The 24,161-nt window shown below is 33.1% G+C and overlaps 1 protein-coding gene across 6 annotated transcripts in view; it reads right to left on the reverse strand.

Annotated features, from left to right (window-relative positions):
• PAM (peptidylglycine alpha-amidating monooxygenase) overlaps positions 1 to 24,161 on the reverse strand; it is a 362,537-nt gene that overhangs the window by 276,817 nt on the left and 61,559 nt on the right. For 5 of the 6 annotated variants that reach the window (XM_031968924.1, XM_031968914.1, XM_031968908.1 and 2 more), the window contains exon 2: positions 5,566 to 5,616. The gene's annotated coding sequence lies outside the window, so the exon portion shown is untranslated. Of the gene's footprint in view, positions 1 to 5,565; positions 5,617 to 19,497; positions 19,540 to 24,161 lie in introns of all 6 variants that reach the window. The other variant, XM_031968895.1, reaches the window with a different exon arrangement.

Below are 24,161 nucleotides of genomic sequence, written 5' to 3' on the forward strand. Positions count from 1 at the left end.
CCTTTAAATCCCAACTAAAATCCTACTTTCTACAGGAAGCCTTCCCCAATTTCTATTAATCCCAGAACCTTTCCTCTGTTAATTATATCCTATTACGTATGGGGTTTTTTGTGTACTATGTATTCTTTTTGATGTTGTTTCCCCTCCCCCATTAGACTATAAGCTCCTTGAAGGCAGGAACTGTCTTTTGCCTTTTTGTGTTTCTCCAGCCCTCAGCACAGTACCTGAGATATAGTAGGTGCTTTAAAAAATGCATGTTGAATTGAATTGAATGTTCCTCCAAAGTCTTTTCTCTAGCCTAAACATCCAGTCCCTTCAAATTCCCCTCATGTGGAATAGACTCACAATTCTTCATTTTATCAACATTCTTCCCTTGAAAATGATACTAGAACTGAATGTAGCATATGAATAATTTTCATGCAAATTATAAATGTCTTTAAGGAGTATTAGAATGTACAGGTTGTATTCATATTAATAAGGGCCACCAATTATATGGAATTGTTATATGGAGTTAAGACTAGATTCTACTCTGATTCCTACTTTTGTGATCCTGAACAAGTCACGTAACCTCTCTTGAGTTTCTGGTAAGTCTCTGAGACATATCCAAAGTTCTGGATGAGCTATAATCTGTATAATTTACCAAAGAAATTGATATATTGACTCAGAAGCATATGATTTCCCAAGTAAATAGACTTACACCATAATTCTGGACTTTTAAAATTGAGACCTGTTTGTTCTATTTTTAATATTGTCTAATAAGAATGTAAAAATGCAATGGTTCTTGAGAGAAAATAGAAGTAGTACAAATATATTTAATGTAGTAAAGAATTTATCACAAGATGTGTTTCTTAGAAATATTTATTTTTGTCTCTGTTATCTCTGATAAAATACGAAATACTTAGACTTTCATTTTAAAATCTCCAAAATCAATGTTCTAGTTACTTCTTTTTTAAAGTTTTATTTCATACTTTGGCTCTTTGTGCTTTAAATTGGTCTGTTTACTATCTTACAGATGCAACATTCTATTCCACCTCACTCTCACGCCTTTGCATTAGCAGTCATCTTAACATGTGATGTTCTCCTCTCTTTTATGCCATATAGAATTCTTAATTTTCATCAATTCATATAGTGCCACCTCCTACATGATGGTATTCCTAATCCTTCTCTTTATTGACACTATTTTACTCTTAGATTTACTTTATGTTAATTTGCACATTATCTGTATTAAATTACTTTTGAACATGTTGTATCTCTCCCTTCCCTGCCCCTAGAATTCAGAGATGGTTCCATTTTGGTTTTTGCATTCTCTGCAGCTAGTGTAGTACCTTACAGCTAACACAGTACCTTAGACATTGTTATTCAGTCCTTTCAGTCATGTGTGATTCTTCATGACTCCAGAAACTATAACACACCAATACTGTCTATGGGGTTTTCTCAACAAAGTTTGTAATTTTCTCTTCCAATGGATTAAAGCAAACAAATTAAATGACTTGCCCAGAGTCACACAGCTAGTAAGCATCTAAGATTGCACTTGAATTCAGATCTTCCTGACTCCAGACCTCAGGCTCTATTCACTGAGCCACCTAGACCCCTCCACTGGGTCCATAGGAGCACAAAGAGCCAGATAAATCAAATAACCCACATATAGAAGGTGTTTAATGGTTGAATGTTTGATTGAACTGGATTCAATTAAAAACTTGTTTTTTAAGATCACAAATTAATAGGTTCTGAATTAATATAAATCTTATTTTCTTAAACCTAAATACTTGATTCTGACTTTTGAAGAACTTCAGTAAATATGGGTGCAAATACTTTTTTATAAAATGTAAGACATTTTTCAGTTTTTGTTAGCTGAATATTAAACTTTATTTTGAGTTTATAATATCATATAACAGTATTTTTCTTCCTCCTCCCAAAGACATGTACATAGGACAAAATCAGAAATAACTGATTTTATTCATTTTTACCCAGAATTCCTCTTTAAAATTCCTAGTAATTCATTCATTCACTGATTTACCCATTGTTTGCTAAAGAAGATAAGATTAGAGGTCTCTGTGTTTCAAGAGTGTCAACCAGTTTTATAACTTTTCAAGAACTATAAGACAATAAATATTTAGAGGAGAATTGATATCTTTAAAGACCAATGTATTTATAGAGTACTCAGCCTATTACCCTAAGTTAAACTTTTCAATATAGTAAAAAGCAGTATCATAAATCTGAAATGTATATAAATTAAATAAATAAAAGAAAAATGCTAACTAGCTCAAAATAAGTGACTGGTTGTAAGGATAACATGCTGTTTATTTTTTCCCTGTAATGCCTCATAGAATGTCTTGAAAAAAGACAAAGAAAGTAAGAAAAGAGGAAGATATAAAGTCAAGGAATGTAGAAAGGAATGAAGGAGAGAAAAAAGGGAAGGAGACAGATCCAGAACCTTCATAACAATCTTATTTCTGTGATTAGTCAAACAAAACATCATTCTTTAAGCCAGACTACAAACATCTACAAACAAATTTTATTAAAATTTTTAAATGAAGCTTTTTTTTTCTGTGAAAGGAGATTGACTACTTCCTTCCTTGGGACCATCTACTAGAAGCTACTAATTCACAGAGTACCTGTTTTAAGTATTTTTAATCTAATGAAAAGAGGACAATACCTATTAGGGAAGGCAAATCTCTCATTTTCTGTGACTAATATCCGTACATGCCAATGATAGAAAGTTCATCTTATTTACAAAAAAAAGATGGTAGAATGAAAAAACAATTTTAAATATAAGCATTTACTCATTTGAGTCAATTTTAATGAATTTTAGATACAGAAAACAAAATTTAATTATAAATATTGTATAATTTTGAATAGTCACATGAAAGTCCCCCAATTGTTAGAATAATTACCAAATTTTGGTATATAGTCTTATATTTGGTCTATGATTACATAGCAAAAATTTTCTAAAGGCTTTAGGAAGCAATAAATATATAAGATTATTCTTAGAGCAGCATGGTACTCTTTGTCCTCTTTTAGTATAGAGTGTTGAACTTCAATGGAGTTCACATAGGTACAATAATAGCAGGAGCTTTTAAATTCCCTCAACTTCCCATTTTGGGGTGTTATATTTTCTGTAACTTTAAGAGCTAATAGGGCATCTTGATGAATGTTTTACATCAACCCAGTAAGGAAGTATGTGGGATTAGACACACAATTTTCTTTTACAATATCATGGAAAATAGATTATATCAGTAGTCATATTTCAAAAAAATCCAGAAACATGGTACCTTGTAAAATTTTAAGTCTGATTCTTTACATTCCCATGAAAATGATTAAGAGATGTCTCACATTATTTGTATTTGCATTTCTCTGAAGCCCTAATATCTCTTTCCCGCTTCTCATTCAAAAAGTAATTTAACATACTTTTATTATGTACTATTATAAACTGAAGAAGAAAAAAACTTTCTTAAGTGTAGTCATAACAAATCAGAATTAGGCACAAAAATGGGAGGAAGTATCAAAAGACAAAATATTAGTTTTCTCAAATATACAAGAGATCATTTTTCTACCCCTGACCCTTTACTCATGAGGTACTTTAGTTCAAATCCTGCCTCAGACATTTACTTAGATGTGATATTGTGGACAATGTCACTTACCCTATTTTTCTCAGTTTCCTCATTTGTAACATTGGGGATAATAATAGAGCCTACTTCAAAAAGTTTGTTGTGAAGATGAAATAAAATGATATTTATTTATAAAGCAATTTTTTCCAAATGTTTCCTCTTATTATAATTAATGAATATGTATTTGGGGGAAATGAAAGAAAGCATATTTAAAGATTTTTTCTTGATAAAAGGAAATTTCAGCAAACTATACCTATTAAAAGAAATAACTCTTTTGAGTTGGCAACTCCCAATTGTCCAAATGTAAAGTACGGACTAGCTCTCTGGAGGGCTTCAGGGTCAGTCAGAGTCAGGATAAAACAAAGCCCTTGGTCTTTGGGGGGAGAAGTGAAAGAGGCAGCCAAGCAGAATCCTGGATTCTTGAGTCCAGAGCCACCAGCATCTCTCTTCCTTGTCCTGCTGCAAAGTGACTCTCTGGCTTCCCTCTCATCCATCCTCAAATCCTTGTCTATGATTATCTTAACACCAAACACCAAATCAGTAAGCACCAAACAGTGAGAACAGCCATTTTATCCAAACATATGCTAATAGAGTCATTGTCTCACATTGAATAGGTATTTAGCCTTAAGTGCTTGGTTGTCTGATTCAAGCACACCTTTTTCAGAGTTTCATCCCTCTACATATAAGAAAATGTTTTAAAGAATAAAAATGATGCAACAGAGCTATAAACTTTACTGAACATCTTATTATAAAATCCTATTTTCAGAATCTCATTAAAATAATTCAAACAGATACTGTAAATCAAGGATCAGATTATGGAAGTCTTCACACAGAATATGAGTGTGTGTGTGTGTGTGTGTGTGTGAACAAACTTGAACTAATATTATCTATTATTATTATTTTAAAGATGTATATAATTGGCAGAATCTTTAACCAACTTCCTGTAACTTAACATAACTTTTCTCCCAGGTAAAAAAGCCATTAAGTTCTTGAATTAAGAATCAGAATGACTACTCTGTACACAACCTATTAACTTAATAAAAACAATGCCATTTTAAATGTTTCCCTTTTTAATGCTTATTCTTTAAACATGATTGGCAATAATGATAAGAATTGGACCTGCAATTTTATCCTAAGGGAAGAAGATACCTCTATCAATGCTGGTACCTTCTCTTCGATGTGTAATCTTAAAAGAGTTGCCTAAAGCAGAAATATCCAAAACAAGGCCAAACCAGATTTAAATATAATTTGGGAGTGTTTAACAAAATAAATAAAAAATACAATATAACACTTGATAATGTTAATTTATAAATAATTTTAAGTCAATATGCCACCAACAGGGAAGCATTTCTATTTGTTTGACACCACTACCCTAAAGCACTAAGTTTAAATGATTTGTGCCAGTCATAAAATCAGACTTGACCTCATATCTACATGAGTTCACTCTCACTACATAATACTGTCTATTACAGAATTGATAAGGCATAAGTAATATCAATTCCTCATATTCAGTCGGCTATTACAAAGGTGAATTTCTAATAAATATTTTAGCATTTTAAAAGCAGAGTCAAAACTATTTAAATATCTTTTCCAAGTTCAGTATCTGCTGTAAAACAAATAAATCTGTACCAGACAAATATGTTCTAATCTCTATGATTAAATTATCAGATGAATCATAAGATGATAACAAACTGCCTTTTTTAAAGGATTCCCAGAGTTTAAATGTCCTAAAGTTATTTAGTCAACAAGAATTAAATAAAAAGGATATAGAACAGATGGCTGTTAACCTAACTGAGAACACAGTTCAAACCATTCCAATTGAGTCCTATATTAGCTTTGTTTCTATATATACACCCTGGGGGTATGAGTTGAGGGAGGGCAGGAAACTAGGGAAAATGAGGGGAGTCATAAATCTCTTACTTTGAAAAAAGTAATCTATTTGATTTTAATTGCTCACCCTGGACATGTGTTGTCATCTTTGTTTGATCTTTTCCAAGCTTCAGGTCACCTAAACAGACAAAAACCACATCAGCTGATTAGAGAACAATGTTTATTCAGTCATTAATTTGTCATGAGTTTCTCATCGCTTAGGTTTAATACATGATCAAAAAATATTGGGGAACTAAGAGAAATGAGACTTTTCTTTACATTTCTGATATAACTATTTGAAAACTTTCTTATGGGGAGAAGGACATTGTATTATATGGTTTCAAGAGATGAAATGGTCAAAATATTAATTTATAACATCCTACTATAGAGAAATATATATATTTAATATGAATGATTCATAAATAAAAAAGAAAAAGAAAAAACCCTACCACATTTTATTATTGGGATTGTATCCGAAGACTTTCTAGCTGGAACTTACACTTTCCTTGACAGATTTTGGGAGCGAAGAGTCAACTCCATATTATGATGAGTTATCAGTGTAGGATAGCCTCTTTATTTTGGTTTAGAAAGACACTTTTACTGTGACTTAGAAACTTAATTAAAGCACAGATGACATAGATCATCCAGGAATGGATCTAATCAGAAAGGAAAGTGGAACTGTTATATAAAACAAGAATCAATACAGATAGTAGTGGCAGTGCTGATTTGACTCCAGAGCTAGAGGAGGGTGGTGCACAAATATGGCTGAAACACTCAGCCACACAAGACACAAATCAGAGAAAGTATGAGAAAATCCCTGACTCCTCTCTTTGGAGGAAGGTCATCTTCCAGGATAAATCCCTTTTCTATGTGAACCTAGAATAGAACCCCTTTGTTAGAATAAACCACATTGGGGCTTCAGGAAACTATAAGTATTATATTAATTATGTGAATAATAAAAAGCATTATTATTATTATATTAAGCTCTATAATGATTATAGAGCTCAAGAGACATTATAAGACGGTAGTAGAACGTTGACTTTAGAATTAAGAAGCTACGATGTCAAATCCTTCCTCTGACACATATTACATGTATAATTTTGTGACCAGAGGCAAATCACTTAGCTTCCCAGCATCTTCTAATACTATATTATGGATGAGTTACTATAAAATGCATAGCACAGTGCCAGACACACAGTAGGTACTTAATAAATGCTTGTTCTTTTTACTTGCATATATGAAGGGAGTATCCATTCAGATACTTCCTTTAAGTGATCAAAGTGAAGGTTTTGACCTCCATACTTACACATTTTCCAGGTACATCCTCCCTCGCTTTGTCTTATTTCTTTTTCTCTTCTAGTATGACAAGTTTATAAAGATATATACATATGCATAAAGATGTACATATATATGTATACATATATATTACATAAATACATACATACAATTCAGAATTAGGGCAATATATGTATATATATTCTGAATTGTAACTTTTTATGTAATAAAGAAAATAAAATAATATATATATTCTGTTTTTTTAGTATAATCAAATAGTTTTTATTGCTATATCCCTATTATTTTTTCTTCCCTACAACTCCCACTCAAATTTTGCCTTCCCTGCCCTCACTAATATTTTTAAACAATAAAATTTTAGTCATTTGTCCTCAATTTTAAATATCCCACAAAAAAATCTATGTCACATCCTATAGAAGAATTTGTGGAAGAGCTTAAATGATGCTGGCTATTTATGTTAAAATCCATTATAAGAACCTCTCGTTTTGATGCACACTTAGAGATTTTGATATACTTTTATTTGTGCTATGTTAGAACAGAATGAAAGAATATGAAGTTCGGAATTCTTAATATATAAAATTAAGACTGTTTTTCTCTAATTCCCTCTGCTCAACTCTATCCTTAAAATCACCCCAACATCATTACTTTTTCTTTTGATCCAGTCTCTGAGTAAAAGGTGACCCTTCTACTTGTCAAATCCTGTACTTAATCCCTTGATCCTATTTGTACCCATCTCCTCCAGAAATCTGTCTCTTCAAGGATCATCTCCTGCCTTTGTAACTTCAAATTTCTCCTCTCCTTTGACTAATTCTTCCTGTCTACATATATACCCAGATTTCCATCATCCTTAAAAAGCCTACATTTGATGCTACCATACCTCTGAGTAATTATGCTCCAACTGTTTCATAACTGAATTCCTAGGGAAAACTGTTTACATTTATTGCCTCCACCTTTTTTTAACTTCCAACTCCCTTTTCAATGCCTTGCATACCAGCATTCATCTCTATGACTCAATAGAAATTGTTTTCTTCAAAGTCATCAATGAATTCTCTTTCTCTTTCTTTTTTTGTTACATCTTTATCTTTGCTTACTTCTGTGAACACAGCCTCTTTGGGGATGTTCTCATCCCTGGGTTTTTGTGACACTGCTCTCCCCACCCTATCCTCCTTTTTGGCAGGATCATCATCCATTATCTTACTTTTACATATAAGTTTTCTGAGATGAATTTTTTGCTCTTTTGTTTATGTGTTGTTTCTCCCAATAAAATGCAAGTTTCTTGAAGGTAGCTACTTTTTTTTTTTCTCTTTGTTTCGCTAGAGCCTAGAATGGTGTGGTGTTTGCCACTATATTATTCTAACCACCTCTCCTTATTTTGTGACTTGGAAAGTTTAAAAGATGCAGATTTATATGACCAACAATTGTCTGGGAATTTAGAAGTATTCATTAATATATCTTATGTACCTCAGAATCATAGATGCAAACTGTGTATGTGTATTTTTTAGAGAGGAACATCATTAAAAAGAAACTGCCTTAATAGGTTGGGCTGTAAATATAAATGACCTGTTGTGCCATCTTCAATAACAGCTTTCTCCAAAGTGGGGCATATGAGTGAATGAGTGGAGAAATAGAGGGCACATAGGAGGCTGCAGCCTGACCCCAATCAGGTATGTGATCAATCACTGAGAAAATGGGAAGATGAATCATCTCTTATCCTCGCCACTATCACTGACACTGGGGCTTATGATAGAGTTTCATCAACAATCATACCTCCTCTTATCACCAGATACTCTCCTTCTATACCTCTTTCCTTAGCAGTAGAAGATACCAACATCTCCACTTCTGCTTTGGTCACTAGCTCCTCAGGAAAATTATAAACTTGCTATTACTAGAGCTAGCATGGCAGGTGCTACACAAACACCACTGAGAAGATTCCATGCTTGCTCAGCCTTTCTATCTACTCTTTCCCCATTTATTACCTCATGATTCCAGTACGCATCTCTTGACCCTATTCTCTGAATAATAAATAATAATATACTTTGAGCTGCACAAGATAAGAAGGCATAAATGAGTTGTGGTCTTCACAACGGAAGCTATACATTTGCTTATACCCTACCTCTACCAATCTTCCAAAATTATTCATTAGCATTGAGATATTACCAACCTTTAGTAATCCCTAGTCAGTGCTGGTATCATTTTAGCTCCTCACTCAGATTAATCTCATATATCCAATCAGCCATGTTGTTTTAATTCTAGTTCTATTTCTTTTGCACATGCCTCTCACAAACTACTCCCCTGGTTTATGTCTTTTTAATCTCTCATTCACCTATTATGGGAGCATCCTAATTGATTTTCTAGACTCAGGACTCTTTCCTTTCCAACTCATTCTTCATATGTTGCAATTATTTTCCTAAAGTACACTGACCAAATTACTCCCCTTTCTAAATAAAGTCCTAATGACTTAGGATAAAATACTGTATGAATGTTATTCACCCTTTTAAAAAATGTTTATTTGAAAGGTTTTATGATATATAATTATTAGTATAGTAGTTTGTATATATTTATTTAAAAAGAATTATATATATATGTATATATATTTTGATTATATGAATAATTTTTATTGATATACATGTAGGATCAAAAAATTTTAGAGATAACTATTATAAGCTAACTTCAGGTTTCTTGGCCCTCCAATTTTTATCAGCTAAGATTATTTACCACTATCACTTGCAATGCTCTTCCAATCCAACTTTAGTTCTACTTTCCTTTCGTACATAGAGCAAAATCAGAAGAGAGAATACTGATTACTACTTCCTAGTAGCTTAATTCAAAGTAAGAATTGTGCTTCCTTCTCCCTCCCCTTATTCTTGTTTTCCAAAATTTGTTTCAATGAAGGGCTCATCAGTACAGTATGAAGCAGTGTTACAATTAACATCTAGGCTACTTTTCCTACTAAGGCTAGATGGGAGGAAAAGAGGGCATAAAAATTAACATGATGCCTACCGTGTGCCACCCATTTTACAAATGTTATCTCATTTAATCTTCATGACCCTGTGAAATAGGTTCTATTATCTTCATTTAGAGTTGAGGAAAATGAAATGAGGCAAATAGAGGTCCAAGGTCACACAGTTATTGTTTGAGACTAGATTTGGGCACAGGTTTAACTGGCTCTAAGCCCAACATTCCATCTACCAGCTGCCTCCAAAATAGATCCCAGGTCAATGTTTTCTACCAAAATGAAAACAATCACAATAAAATCGCAAGAACCTCACTATTTGAAATTAGCTTTTTAGATGGCTAACCATTATGTTTTTTTTTTTTTTTACACTCTGTTCTGAATTGTCATCTTTGTGTCTCCACGTTATGATTCTGGCTATCATCCTGGATTGTGTCTTTTACCCAAATGGATTATGCCTCACATTTTAAAGATCTTGCCTCTGAGAATTTTGTCTTATATCTTGATCTCCAATGAGCACCTCAGAATTCTACTGCATGTTATATCTGAATACAGAGACTATAATTATATACATGGTCATTTAAAAAATTTTTTTACACTTTGATATTTGACAAAATGAGTACTGAGAAATATCTAATAGGTCAATGTGTTTAGGAGCTAATGACAAAAATAAATTATTCTCTCTTAAATAGTATTTTAAGGTTTCCAAAATATTTACATATGAGAGTAGCATGTAGATTGTTGTTTAGAGCAAAGTTTGATTGAGGATCACTTTTACCCCTTCAGAGTTTATCACTTCCAAACTAGGATCTTTGCATCCCATAGGGCTTGGCTCTGGATATAATGTTTGACATTCCACCTTTCTGGCATTTGAACAGTCATACTTAAAAAAATTATTATTCATTCATTTTAATATTCTTTTAAAATTTTTGAGTTCCAAATTCTTTTATTGCCTCCCTCTCATGTTTTCCTCTCCAAGAAGGCAAGCAGTATATCAATGATACATGTGAAACCATGCAAAACATGTTTTCATATTAGCCATACTGCCAAAAAAAAGCAAGAAATACAAAGTGAGAACATTATATATCAATTTTCATTCAGAGTTCACCAGTTTTCTCTTTAGCAATAAATAGTATTTTTCTTCATGAGTCCTTTGCAATTGTCTTAGATCATAGTAGCCAAGTTTTTCATAACTGATCATCATTATGGCATGGCTGTGCACAATGATCTACCAGTTAATCTCACTTCACTTCACATCAATTCATATAGATATTCCCATGTTTCTCCTAAAATCACACTCTTTATCATTTCATAGTAACACTGTATCACAATCATGTGCCACAACTTGTTTAGCCACTCTTCAATGAATGAACATTCCCACACTTTACAATTCTTTGTCATCACACAAAAAAAGCTACTATAAATATTGCTTTACATATAGGTCCTTTCTTTTTCTTTGATTTCTCTAGGATATAGACTTAGTAGTGGTATTAATGAGTCAAAAGATATACAGAGTTTAATCTAGTTCCAAATTATTTTTCTGAATAATTAGACCAGTTCACTACTCTACCAATAATTCTTTAGTGTACCTTTTTTTTCCTCATCTCCTATAGTAGTTTTCATTTCTGCTAAGTATGAGGTGGTGTCTCAGATTTGTTTTAATTTGTATTTAAACAATGGTGACAGAGCATTTTTTTCATATGACTATACAGAGCTTTTATTTTTTCCTCTTAAAACTACCTGTTTATATCCTTTGATCACTTATCAATTAGGGAAGGGCTTTATTTTTACCAATTTGTCTCAGTTCTATACTGGGAATATTCTTGAGAAATGAAGGCTTAAGTTCTGATAAAGGCCTCATTTCCAAAAAATATAGAGAATTAACTCTAATTTATAAAAAATCAAGCCATTCTCCAATTGAAAAATGGTCAAAGGATATGAACAGACAATTCTCAGATGAAGAAATTGAAACTATTTCTAGTCATATGAAAAGATGCTCCAAGTCATTATTAATCAGAGAAATGCAAATTAAGACAACTCTAAGATACCACTACACACCTGTCAGATTGGCTAAGATGACAGGAAAAAATAATGATGATGTTGGAGGGGATGCGGGAAAACTGGGACATTGATGCATTGTTGGTGGAGTTGTGAACGAATCCAACCATTTTGGAGAGTAGTTTGGAACTATGCTCAAAAAGTTATCAAACTGTGCATACCCTTTGATCCAGCAGTGTTACTACTGGGATTATATCCCAAAGAGATTATAAAGAAGGGAAAGGGACCTGTATGTGCACGAATGTTTGTGGCAGCCCTTTTTGTAGTGGCTAGAAACTGGAAACTGAATGGATGTCCATCAGTTGGAGAATGGCTGAATAAATTGTGGTATATGAATATTATGGAATATTACTGTTCTGTAAGAAATGACCAACAGGATGATTTCAGAAAGGCCTGGAGAGACTTACACGAACTGATGCTGAGTGAAATGAGCAGGACCAGGAGATCATTATATACTTCAACAACAATACTAGATGATGACCAGTTCTGATGGATCAGGCCATCCTCAGCAACGAGATCAACCAAATCATTTCTAATGGAGCAGTAATGAACTGAACTAGCTATGCCCAGAAAAAGAACTCTGGGAGATGACTAAAAACCATTACATTGAATTCCCAATCCCTATATTTATGCACACCTGCATTTTTGATTTCCTTCACAAGCTAATTGTACAATATTTCAGAGTCTGATTCTTTTTGTACAGCAAAATAACGTTTTGGTCATGTATACTTATTGTGTATCTAATTTATATTTTAATATATTTAACATCTACTGGTCATCCTGCCATCTAGGGGAGGGGGTGGGGGGGTAAGAGGTGAAAAATTGGAACAAGAGGTTTGGCAATTGTTAATGCTGTAAAGTTACCCATGTATATATCCTGTAAATAAAAGGCTATTAAATAAATAAATAAATAAAGAGAGAGAAATGAAGTCTTTATAAGAGAAACTTAGGGTAAAACTTTTGATGTTACTTCATTGTCTATGGTACCGTTTAGCAAAACATAGGTTCCCTAATTATTTCTTTTTATTAGATTTATTTTTGCTTTTGCTTTTGCTTGAGGTCATGATTGTTACCCATGTAATTTTTTAGTTCAGCTGAAGGATATTCATTTCTGTTCTAGTCCCTTATTTTATTTTTCTGTGTCTCTTGAAAACAACAAATTGTTTGAATGAAATTTCTAATCCATTCTGCTATTCCCTTTTGTTTTATGGCTGAGTAACCAAACCTTGTATGGAACTACAATTCACATGCTTTTAGCCTAGGGGAAAACTGGCCCTCATTTAGTCCACAGTATAATTATACTATGGACAAAATTCCTTTCTTTGCTCTTTTGGAAAGCTAGAAAAAATACAGGTTATTAATAAAATCACAAAAGCTCAGAGCTCCTGGATCAAAAATGGTGATTACTAGGGCTAGATTTGACCCTAACCTATTTAAATTATTTTCTATTCAGACAATGATGAGTCACTACCATTTCCCCATTTGTACTCTCTGTACTCAATTAAAGACATCTAGAACTAAAAAAAAAACAGTCAAAATCAATATTATTTTTAAAGAAAGCCACCTTTAAAGTACTACTGAAAATGGCAAACTACTTTAAAAAGTAACAAGGAGAATTATATATAGCACCTGTTACTGCCTATAGGCGGGCATGTCAAGGGGAATTTCAGGGGAGTAAAATCTTTCAGAGCTTTCTTCAGTCCTTAACACAGAGAGTTTAACTGGCAGCTTCAGTTTTAAGTTCTTAATGCCAAGATGCCTGCAGGAATCCTCGTCCCTACTCCCGTGGTTATCATCTGTTTTCAACCTGATACAGTTCAGTTCTCCTCTCTCTCTTGATCTCTCTTCTTGATCTCCCAATTGCAATACCCTTTGGCTTCAGCTTCTCTCCTAGCGCATTTGGGAATCCTTATGTGTGCCCCTGTATCTACCTTTGTCCATTTATCTCCCTCTGTCACTCTTACAGAGTGATTTTTAAATCTGCTGCTGCATTAGAAACTCCACCTGCTAGCTCAGAGACAACTACCACCGAATCTCTTCCTAGCTGAGGAAGACCACAAATTTCAAAATGTGTCCATGAAAGCTCAGGCTCTTACCCTGTCCCCCACAGAGCAGTCAGCATTTCAACCTGTGAGAATGAATACACATACACTATCTCATCTGAGGCTCACAAAAACTTTATGAGGCTGGAACAACAGCGTTATTGTCTCCCTTTCACAGATAGGGAAACTGAGTCTCAGACAAGTTAAGTGACTTGCCCATGCCTAAAGCAGAATTTGAAACCAGGTTTTCTTGAGGTCATGTCCAGAATACTTCGTTACTTAATTTGTGCAAGTTGCTATTGATAAAAAAAATTATGAAGATATTATCTCTGCCATCCTAGAGTTTCTAATCTGCTAGAGGAAGAATGACAGGCATAAATATTGCTAAGGACAGGGTAAGAACACATTAGAAGCAAATATGGTATAAGAAATACAAAGTTAGAGACATTTCAGAAATTCAGAAGTTAGGGGAAAGTTTAGTTTTCTGGAGGAAGGACCCTTATAAAAAGGAAGGATTTCTACAAGAAATAATCTAAGCATTAGAAAGTAGGGCATGTGGAATTATAAGAGCAAGAAATAGTATAACTTACCCTTTTCCCCTCCCTGAGCTCCAATGCACCTTCCCCAGATCCATAAGGAGCCAAATGGGTTATCTTGGACAAATCTGTATGAGTTGCATTCACAGGAGAATTTATAAGGTTTCTTTTATTGTCATTTTTCAATTATGTCCAACTCTTCATGATCTCATTTTGGGGTTTTCTTGGCATAGATTCTAAAGTAGTTTGCTATTTTCTTCTCCTGATCATTTTATAAATAAGGAAACTGAGGCACACAGGGTAAAATGACTTGCTCAGGGTCACATAGCTAAGAAGCCTCAAAAGCTAAATTTGAACTCAAGAAAATGAATATTCTTGTCTCCAGGGCCAGCACACTATCTACTATGTCACCTAACTGCTCTATGGGATTCTTACATACATATGATATACTCAGATTGGCTGTCTTATTATGAGGAAAACACTTTGTAAACCATAAAATACTAAATAAATGAACTATTACTTGTGGCCTTCCTCTCTACACTCAGCCTCTCTTTTCTAAACTAAGCTCTGCAGCTGCTGAATAACCTGAAGCATGTCGCTTACCTTCTCCACCTGTTTTCTCATCTATAAAACTGGATTAGATGACATCTAAGATCACTTTCAGCTCTAACCTTCTAGGATTCAATGATTTATTCTAAGATTCTCTGAAAGCAAGAACTATATATTCTATGTCTTTGTATCCCCTGCCAGCACTAGCATAATGTTTTGCATCTGATATCATCACTTCTTGCCTAGACTGTTGTAAAGGGACTGCTATCCCTCAATAAATATGAGTTAAATGATGAATAAATCTATCCTTGACTAATTAAAATAAAAGCTCTTTTCTTCCCCATCCCACTCCTACCTATCCAGAAGCAATCTGTTCTTTCAGGTTTGAATCTAGGAGGTTGTAGACTAAAAGAAAATGTAATGCTGATCCTGAATTTATCTGAAAAACTACTTCTTATCACAAAAGATAACAGACTCCAGTAAATTAAAAATTATTTTCTAATTTTTCTACTGGCACATCTCCAAAATCCTTCTTGTTTTTCACTCATACGATGAGAGAAAATATTCATACTATGAAATACTGATCTAATTTTCTGTAAACGGCCCCAAAAGTCATTCTTAATCTTTATTACAACTTGAATCCTACACAGAATCCAGTATAATCAGATTATTCTAACATTCTTTGGAATTTCCTTGTACCTGCATTCTTTGTTTTGACAACTTTAAGGCAATAGTTCAACCTGCTATGTCACCAGTATGGCAGATCATGCTTTTCCATCCTAACTAGATAATTAAGGGTTTATTAAAAAAAAAAAAAAAAAAAAAAACCAACTACAACTCTCCTGCATCTAATTTTATATGCAAAAGAGAATACAAGATATTATATATACATTGCATATTGTGTGCATGCTATATATAGATTCTACATACTTATTCATAAAGCAATATAAAAAGCCTTTGTTCTATTTATTTTTAATATATTTTCTTACAACATATATATTTTAAAATATCTCCTTCTACATCTTCTACATCTACAGATACTTGGATGAATACATTTCATCCAAGCCATTTCATATAGTTATTTCTTAATAAAAGATAATAAACTGATAATGTATGAATCTACATGAATATATTAAAGAATTATGTTTAATTGTGATAAATATAAAATAGTAATAGTGCTTTTAAAAATACAATACATAAAAATCATGACAATCTTTTGCAGCATTTGAAGCAACAATTTATGAGTAAAGGTTATGAGACACATATTAAAGTAGTTTCTTGGTGTTGGGGCCTGAAGTTTGCTTAACTTCTCTGCAACAGTCTCCACATTCTGTAGTTCTAAGGTACACTTCATACTTCCTCCTCCTCCTTCCCATACTCTCCTATTCCAGACAGTCTGCATTATCCAACTTACTGCATTTCTATGTGCAATCCTCCAAGCCTGGAAGAGACTCATAAAATCATCAGGTCATTCTATCTTTTACCTGTTCAAATAGCTTTCCCTGGTCAGCTAGAAGTAACTTCTCCCTCACTAATCACTTACCCTATAATACTGCATAAAATAATTGAATTATTGTTGCTTGTACATATGTCTTATGACCTGTATAGATTGTAATCTTGAAGGCAGGAATCACTTTTTCTAACAATAGCAGTGATGATGATGACTATGAGAGCAAACAGTTAGATAATGGCTTTAAAATCTGCAAAGACTTTTTATACATTATTTCCCATCACAACAACCCTGTGCAGTAGGTATTTTGGAAATGGAGAAATTAAAAAGAAATCACAGAGTTTAAGTGAATTGTTTATTAGCATGTTACTAGTAAGTGGGAAGGGCACTTCAAATCTAGATATGTCCTGACTCTAAATCCAGCATCCTTTCCACTACAACTACCACAGAAGTATGTGTATAGTAGGTGCATAAAAATGTGCATTCATTTGAATTAATGAATGAAAACAAAATTTCAATTTAAAACTGCCATGGGCCAAAGTAGCTGAAAATATGATGCCCCATCCTCTGGTTTATTAAAAACATTTTGCCTTTTAAGGGAGGGGGGTTTATATTTAACTTTTAACATCTATATTAGAGAAAAGGCGTGATATATAAAATAATGGTTTATAAGCAAATGTTTTATTAAATAGTATCACTATTGGCATGCAAACTTTTAGTTGTACGATTTTCCTTATAACTTTTTGAAGCTCCAGTAAGGGGGATGTAGACTTCTCAAATTAAAGGATTAAAATTAGCTCATGTGATAATCAGGAAATTCCTGCGAGGCCATCCTATCCAAGCAGACTGAAGGCAGATGGTGCTGATGTGTTCAGCATAGAATAGTGTTGATCACAGAATATCTGCCAATCAAACACTTGGGAGAGAAATGAGCTCCATCTGTGTTTTAATTACTATAGCAAAACCATCCAGTGTAACTACCAGAGCTGTGCATTTTCATACAGTTCAGGAGAAACAGCACAGATTTTCTTTCATAAAAGGATAAAATTGCCACATACTGAATGGGCAACAACAATAACAAAATACAAGTACTAGTAATTAAGAATAAAACATGCCATCCAATGAAACCATGAATTTTCTCCTTAAAATATTTTCATTTTTATTGTAACTCCTTTGATCTAGCTCTACATCTAATAGAAGTCCCTAACTATACAAAGGAATAAGGTAAGAATGAAGTCCAAACAGGTCCAAATCTTTGTAATATTTTAAGATCTTAAAACAGTATCCTATGACAAAAGTCAGTGTTAGAGAAGCTATCAGAGAATAAGCATAGCGTTAATGGAGCTGTAAGATGAATTAACCTTTCTGGAAATCAATTTGAATTTATGAAAGAAAAGTGACTATACTGGCCATATTCTACCTCAGCAATCCTATTATTGTTTTTGGGCACAGATCCAAAGGATGTTAAAGATTCAGTGCAGTACTCTTCATGGTGGCAGAGAATCCAAAACATAACTGAATCCCATTGATTGGGGAATAACTAAAATATACACATATATATATAATCTGTGTAGTAAAAAAAAACATATATGAGGAATTAAGAGAAATAGAAGAATATCTTTTTCAACTGCCATGAGAATGAACCAAGCAGAGATAAAAAAAAAGATATACACAATGTCAATGAAAAGTTGTTAAATGAAGTTATACTCTGAAAAATGAAAAATCCAGTGAAGTGAGATAATAAAAAATTCTCCTTTCTTAAGACAGAGAAACAGAAACCTATTAGAACATAATAGTGCATATGTCACATGCAATCAATTGCTTCTGCTTAATTTTTTTCATAAATTTATTATAATGTATAGATCAAAAGCATCAATAAAACCTTTTTCAAAGAGGTAAACTATGGTAAAATTGTACATGAGTACATTTTTTAAAAATTGAATTACTTAAATTTTCAAAAAAATTTCAGTGGCAATTTTTTCATTTGCTTTTAAATATCTTCTTGTTCCTCTGAATTCAACTCTTCTTATCTTTGGAACAGCATTGTAGTCCAAGTAAAAATACATGGAAACAGCAATGAATCCTCAAGGATTTCAGGAACCATTTTACAACAATAAGCTAAAAACAAGCAGTTAAGAATCAGAGGTAAAGAGTGGTGTGAAGAATATTCATCTTATCATTCTGTATTATTCTTAATCAATCTGTCTTATAAAAACAAACAAACCAAAATCTTGCTCATGGTCTTAAAACTGGTATGTTTTAGAGCTAAGATTTGAGCCCAGGAATTAATTAATTCTTCCTATTGCCTATATGTGCCTTCTATTCAGTGGGTCAAAGAAACTCAAAAGACACAAAATACTGCAGGGAGGGGAAAAAGCATTGCCATATTTTTAAATTCATGCAGGGAGAATTTTAAGACTTCTAAGTATCTGGGCCATACATGTGATACATATATTTATATACTTACACAGTATACATATACACACATGTGAATATATGTTAACATACATAAAATTATTTATATAATTATAATTCAGAAAATGTCACCTTTTGCCCAAATTAAAGAAGGCTTCAATTATCCAATGTGGGTATTAAGATAATGTTAGTTAAAAAAGAAACTCTACAAACCTAAAAGTACTAGATAAGTTATTATTATCTGTAGTGTTTTCTTCCTCACTCCTTTAATGCTTCTTAGTACCCTCAGAAGTTTTTAAAAAAAAAGGTGGGGGGGGGGAGGGTTCATTATTGCAACTTTGCTAGAAGCTATTGCAGTTTGACCAGTAAATGATTGCAATTATTGCCTTTAATAAGGTTTTGGAGCAGGAAAAATATAGAATTCAAAGATTCATCCAATATATGACCTCATTATTGTGGATAATTAAGAATTGGCTTCGAATGAAATTACTGAGACTGGTAAACAGATGGTGCAAATATAATAAAGACAATGTTACTTCACTGTAGTGACAAATTATACTTCAAGCATTTGTTAGTAGTAAAAAATATATATATAACCGTAATTTTAGAAAGATATACTTCATGGTTTTATTTTTAAAAATCATCACCAAAATATATCTGTCTTACACTTCCATTCTTCCTCAGTATTCTAGAGTTACTATAGTAACATAGATTATGCTAATACCTTTCTATTCCTTCATTCAGTTCCCATGCTACTGCTGTGTCCCTACAAGAGAAGGAAAAAGAGTTACTAAGCTATAGCAATGTTCATTATTATATAGAAAATCCAGTTCTCCCACTATGATATCCTCTGATTCCAACTAATATTCATTGGGTCAGGAAAATGACCCCCAAAATTGCTTCTTACACACAGGGAATATATTATTACTCAAATTGAGAATGAAATCACAACTAATGGGCTTATAAAGAGGCTAGAAGGTTAAACTTATATTTAACTCAGATTAAATAGAATAGTAATGGGACAGCAATAATCAACTATAGTAGTAAGCTATAAACTTCTGAACTAAGTTCAGCATCACTGAAATGATTAAATAAATCAAGAAGAAAAAAAGGGAGCAGGATGAAAATAGGGAGGGAAAAAAAATCTAAGTACTCTCAAGAGAATGTATATATTATGAACATGTATTTTTTAAAAATCCAGACATTTATTACTAGAAAGTGAAATTATCAATGCCAAGAAACAATTATGAACTAAATATCTAATAACCTATTAAAAGTATTCTTGAAATATTGCCAACATCAGGAAGTACAAGAGATGTGAGCCAGTTCACATAACAGATAATTAACTGATATGGAACATAAAGTCTTACTTTCCAATGATTGGTTCAATTCTAAGACTTGTAATCACCCCCCCCCCAAAAGTGAGCTCTCTTTAATGAGCTTTCTCAGCTCTGAGGAAATAGCCCTGGAAAATAGAATGATCACAATATAAAAACTCAATTTTTAAAAAATGGGCTGTGCCTTCCTCTTCTTTTGCATGGGAGTCAGTTCAGGATAGTGCTATTTGAAATCTCAATTTGAGAAGTGGATTGTGGATGTCTGTGTGTCTGTGTGTGTGCATGTGTGTATGTGTGTGTGTGTGTTTGTGGTATGGGGGGAAAGTTGTCAATCAAAAAGTCCTTTATTGGTTGTTCAATTCTTTTCAGTCACATGTGAGTCTGTGACTCTATTTGGGTTTTTGTTTGGGGTTCTATTTTTCTGGTTTAGGGGTTTGTTTGTTTGTTTGTTTTTTTTGCAAAGATAATGAAGTGATTTGCTATTTCCTTCCTTAGCTCATTTTACAGATGAGGAAATTGAGGCAAACAGGGTTAAGTGACTTTGTTCAAGGTCATAGAGATAGTAAGTATCTGAAGTCAGAATTGAACTTAGAAAGATAAGTCTTTCTGAATTCAGACCTAGCACTCTATTTACTGCATCACCTAATTGCTCTCTTTGTACTCAGACTGATACAGGTTAAAAAAAAAAAAACTGCAGCATGAAGAAGCCATTATAAGACACTATTGAGAACTAAGGATATGGGACCACGGAGCTAAAAAAAAGTAGGAGCTAGAAGTAAGAGGGACGTACTGTCTAGTGGGGAAACAAAGAGCCAAAATCACAACCTAATTTAAGGGGGAGCTAAGAACACCAAGGAAATAATTGTTGAGTACTAGGACACATAATAGGTTATTAAAATGAAGGGTTATCAAGCTGCCATACTTAGCTATTTGGTGGACACAGGAACAGAAATCTTCATGTATGGCCCAACTCTCCAGTTTCCTCTGATAACTCTTTAGCTAGAAAACTCTTGTTGCCATTGCTTTTCACAGCAATACATGACTCCAAACAGCAATAAAGACAAGGTTTAAAAAGTAGTATTCAAATCAGAGACTATGCCAATGGCCAATCATTTGTAATCTGAGCTCATTCTGAAATAATTGGTATAAATTGCTTAGGCTACTGCTACCAAAGAGAGGAATGGAGTAAAGAAAATAAATTTATTTTAGTACTGTTTACTTAAGGTCAGGACACCAATTAAGCTTAATGATTAGAATATTTCAGCTTTCAAGACATCAAATTTATAAGACATCTTTTATAACTAAAGTTATTATTAATATTCATCCCCTCTCAATCCCCTCCTTTTAAAAATGACTAAAAACAATTCACTTTACATTGAAATGGCTTCTCACAGAATGACAGACAGTACTGATTTTCTTGGCAACAAACAAATAAGCAGCAACTATAGCTTCATTGATACTCCAACTAAAGCATGTATTAAACTGTCATATTTTGTCATTTTTTTGTCAAGAAATTATGCTGTTTAGCAACTCAAGTGATATCCTGCTGTATCACTGTGTTCTAGGGCTCCTGGATCTCAGACGGCTATGCCAATTGGATATAAGCTCTGACAGGGCCTACTAAAGTAGAAAGGCTTTAAGTGCAGGCCAAGTACAGTTATCTCTTCTACATTATAAAGGTTAGGAGCACAGTGTCCCACTAATCTTCATAAACCTGGAAAATATTTGTAAAAAATTTTGGCTCTCCCTTTATACCAGCAAAGAAGTGTGAATTATTACGGTAGTAAAAGAAAAAAATGTTGATATTATATAGTACTATGCACATATTTTATGGATTTCTGAATTTCTAAACTTTGTGTCATCTGCTATAGCCTTTACATGCAGTTTCCACAAAACACCCCCAACTCCCATGTAATTTCTTGTTCCAATATATTGAAACCATGATGGGCAAAGTCCTAATGTAGAAGGGTTATCCCTGTATGAACTATATATTCCTTAAGGACAAAGATTGTTTCTTTGTTCCTTTTTGCCTTTTTTGTATCTGAAGGAATTAGGGTATCTATCCCTTAGGAAGCACTCAATAAATGCTTGTTGAATGATTATTGCCCAAGGATCATCCTGGATAAGTGGACAATCACATCATAAGTCATGGCCACCATAAGATGAGGTTTTTGTGATGTTTTAATTTGTTTTGTTAGTTATATCAACTTCTTGTGAAGTTATATAATCTACATCTATTGAAAAATCATTCATACTAAGAAAATAAAGGTAACAAATTATATAATGTGAATTATTTTAGGCACTGTGTTCAACTTAAAGTAGTTAATTCAATTTAAATGAATAAATGACTGAAAAGCACAGATTTATTAAGTGCTTATTACATGTCAACAATTGTGCTAAGCATCAAGAATACAAATATAAAAGAGAATGGATTAGACAGTCTTTAAGAAGAAGGTATTAGGAGTTGAAGGAGGCAAAGAAGGTCTTTTGCAGAAGAAGGGACTTGAGCTGATTGTTGCAAAAAGCCTGAATGAAGAGACAACAAAGAGTTTTCCTGGTATGCAACACCAGTGTAAATATTAGGAAACAGAAATGAAGAGTCATGTTCAAAAAACTGCAGATAAGCAAGCATAACTAGATTATCGAGTACATGAAAAGCATAAAGAACACTTGAAAAAATAGGAAAAAGGTACAGATTTGATTGAAAATATGTTAAAATGCCAAATAAAGTTGATTATATTTGATCCTGAGGTAAATAGGATGCCATTGGAGCTCATTGTGCAGGGATGGGACATGGTTAAATCTACCTTTTAGAAAAAATCATCTTGGTAGCTAGATAGAGAGTATACTGGAATGCAGAGAGAACTGGGCCAGAGAAACCATTGAGAGGATTATTGCAACAGATCAGTCAGAGGAGCCTGAATCTCAAATGTGGAAGGAACATTCACAACAAAATAAGTAACACTAACCTCTATAAAACCTTTCCTGATCCCCCTAGATAAAAATGATCCTTCATTGCCTGAACAATGGTTGTGGCTAAATGAATAAAGAGAAGGGTTTTTATACCACAGATGCTCTTAAGATAGAAAGGTAAAGACTGGTGAGTAAATATGAGGAGTTGAGAACAACTGGGTGACTAGGAGGATAGTGGTATCCTCAAGGGTAATAGGGAAGTTCAGAAGAGTGGAAGGTTTTGAGGGAAAGACAGAAAATTCTGATTTGGATCTGATGAGTTTGAAATGCATATAAGTCATCCAGTTCAAGATACACAAGAAAATGCATTCCAACTTGTATTAATTTATATTCATGATTATTATTTGGCAAGAATTTTTAAATTTTTCATCTTTCCCTTTTATGACTTTGTTTTTTACAAAACATGAAGCAATGTCGAAATCAATCAACCTCCCAAAACCTTTCCAAGTGTGTGCCTGCTGAAGAAGTTATTTAAGAGGCATTAAGGTGTGATAAATCTCTCTTGAAATTTGTATCTTTCTGACTAGTAGAATAATTTGAAACATATATGGCAGATAGAAATAAGAGGAAATGCTGTATTAAATCAGGGTTAACTCATGATTCATGCCATTAATGCCATAAAAAGTAAATTCAGCATAAATACCTCAGAAAAAAAATAACTTCAGTACAATAATTACTGTAATTACTGGCTATCATGAAGATGAGGTCTAAATGTCAAATTGATTCAATGAAATGTTTTATCTAGAACTATCTACTTTCTATCTAAATTCCATGTCAAAAGCCACTAAGCAAAAGACTTCTTAGACACAATTATAAAAATGGCAATATCCCAAGTACAACTTTATACCACATAATAGAGAAATTTCTGCCAATACAGAAGAAACAGAGGCTATCACACAAATCAATAAAGAAGATAGTTACAATTAACAGTACCCTGGAAAGATGAATTAGGCTTTCTTTCAACGACAATTTTACTTACTTGGGCCAATAAAAAAACAATTATTATAGAATTCACCATAAAATGAGTTTAAAATGAGATAATCCTAAAATATAAAGTCACTTTAAATGGCAATTGACT

The sequence above is a fragment of the Sarcophilus harrisii genome, chromosome 1 (assembly GCF_902635505.1).
Source record: "Sarcophilus harrisii chromosome 1, mSarHar1.11, whole genome shotgun sequence".
NCBI classification, from domain to species: domain Eukaryota; kingdom Metazoa; phylum Chordata; class Mammalia; order Dasyuromorphia; family Dasyuridae; genus Sarcophilus; species Sarcophilus harrisii.